Source organism: Babylonia areolata, chromosome 22 (assembly GCF_041734735.1).
Source record: "Babylonia areolata isolate BAREFJ2019XMU chromosome 22, ASM4173473v1, whole genome shotgun sequence".
NCBI classification, from domain to species: Eukaryota; Metazoa; Mollusca; class Gastropoda; order Neogastropoda; family Buccinidae; genus Babylonia; species Babylonia areolata.
Window position 1 is genome coordinate 26,932,175 of NC_134897.1, and position 2,500 is coordinate 26,934,674.

Sequence of the window (2,500 nt, forward strand, 5' to 3'; positions counted from 1 at the left end):
TAAAGAGGTCACTCAAATTGATCGGTTTACCCATATCTCGCCCGGTTTATCCAGGTAAACTTTAGATGAAGTTAAGAATATTTGTTTCCTTCGGGAACTGATAAAATGTCTGGAGGTACATTTCGGAACAAGGTCTATATCATAGAGCTAGTTGTGCCAGTGAACTGTTTGAACCTGATATCATGCACTGACACCCCAGCAGTCGATCAGTAGATGATTGATATTGAGAAGCTGCGTCACAATCAACAGGGAGCATTATCAGAGCATTATTGTCTTGACTTCATACCCTGGAATGGAGAATCCGGAATCCACGAGGTCAGGGCCCGAGTCAGAAGACTGGATTCCCAGGTTGGAATCACAGAGATCCAGGGTTATCACCCCGCTTTCTAAGATCAGACTGACCTGGATGCTTGTCTTGTGGATGAGACGATAAATCCAAAATCCTGTGTTCAGAATGTAATGAACATTGGTGAAAGAATCCACAGCAACAAGAAAGAGAGAGTCCTTGGTAAAATCATGCAGGACATTGCATTCTGATGCCGTGAGAAACAAACATAGGAAACAGGGGGTGGGGGTGAGGGTGAGGGTTTGTGGCGTGGGGGGATGGAATGCAGGGGAGCTTTGCACAATGATTTTCATGTACAATCTGATGATAAAAAAATGAAGTACAGATATAATCTACTTGAACATACAAAATGTTTATGTGGAATGATGTGTTGATATCATAGAGGAATGTGTTGTGATTATATATTATTTTTAAAAAAGACTACATGATTCACAAAGGTTAATTAAGGACCGCCGCTTTGCAACGTACAGTTTTCTTCTCGGAAACATGGTGACTACATGATGCTGAACTTCCGGTGAACAGTTTTTCCGTCTGCACAAATTGTAGTGAGCACCACTCAGAACCACAAGTGTGATCTTGCTCATACGCTTCCGTTTATGTTTGCAATGACAAAAAACAACAACCCCATAGCTACCGTTTAAAAACCACTGAGTAACTGCCAAGTTTTGGCTGAAACGTTGATTTTTCAAACGCATTTTTTAAGCTAATCATGGTGCATGTGTACCTGGAACAACCGTCAGTGTGTTCAGTGAGAAGACTGGTAGACCAAATGCAGCCTGCATGATTAAACATCTCATGTCAATTAATATTTCATTAAAAAAGAAAACCCGCCTTTTTGAATTGGTCCTTACTTTTTTGTGACCCCTGTATAATGACAGCTACACACTGTTTGTGACCCCTGCATAATGACAGCTACACACTGTTTGTGACCCCTGCATAATGACAGCTACACACTGTTTGTCACCCCTGTATAATGACAGCTACACACTGTTTGTGACCCCTGCATAATGACAGCTACAAACTGTTTATGACCCCTGTATAATGACAGCTACACACTGTTTGTGACCCCTGTATAATGACAGCTACACACTGTTTGTGACCACTGTATAATGACAGCTACACACTGTTTGTGATCCCTGTATAATGACAGCTACACACTGTTTGTGACCCCTGTATAATGACAGCTACACACTGTTTGTGACCACTGTATAATGACAGCTACACACTGTTTGTGATCCCTGTATAATGACAGCTACAAACTGTTTGTGAACCCTGTATGACATATACACACTGTTTATGACCCCTGTATAATGACAGCTACACACTGTTTGTGACCCCTGTATAATGACAGCTACAAACTGTTTGTGACCCCAGTATAATGACAGCTACACACTGTTTGTGACCCCTGTATAATGACAGCTACACACTGTTAGTGATCCCTGTGTAATGACAGCTACAAACTGTTTGTGACCCCTGTATAATGACAGCTACACACTGTTTGTGACCCCTGTATAATGACAGCTACACACTGTTAGTGATCCCTGTATAATGACAGCTACAAACTTCTTGTCACCCTGTATAATGACAGCTACAAACTTCTTGTCACCCTGTATCATGACAGCTACAAACTTGTTGTGACCCCTGTATAATGACAGCTACACACTGTTTGTGAACCCTGTATAATGACAGCTACACACTGTGAACCCTATATAATGACAGCTACACACTGTTAGTGACCCCTGTGTAATGACAGCTACAAGCTGTTTGTGACCCCTGTATAATGACAGCTACAAACTGTTAGTGACCCCTGTGTAATGACAGCTACAAACTGTTTGTGACCCCTGTGTAATGACAGCTACAAACTGTTTGTGACCCCTGTATAATGACAGCTACAAACTGTTAGTGACCCCTGTGTAATGACAGCTACACACTGTTTGTGACCTCTGTATAATGACAGCTACAAACTGTTTGGGACCCTGTATAATGACAGCTACACACTGTTTGTGACCCCTGTATAATGACAGCTATAAACTTGTTGTGACCCCTGTATAATGACAGCTACAAACTGTTTGGGACCCTGTATAATGACAGCTACACACTGTTTGTGACCCCTGTATAATGACAGCTACACACTGTTTGTGACCCCTGTATAAT

General features: G+C 41.8%; 1 protein-coding gene across 1 annotated transcript in view; it reads left to right on the forward strand.

Annotated features, from left to right (window-relative positions):
* Nucleotides 1-2,500, forward strand: part of LOC143297340 (tropomyosin-2) — a 71,625-nt gene that overhangs the window by 707 nt on the left and 68,418 nt on the right. The gene's annotated exons all lie outside the window — the stretch shown is intronic.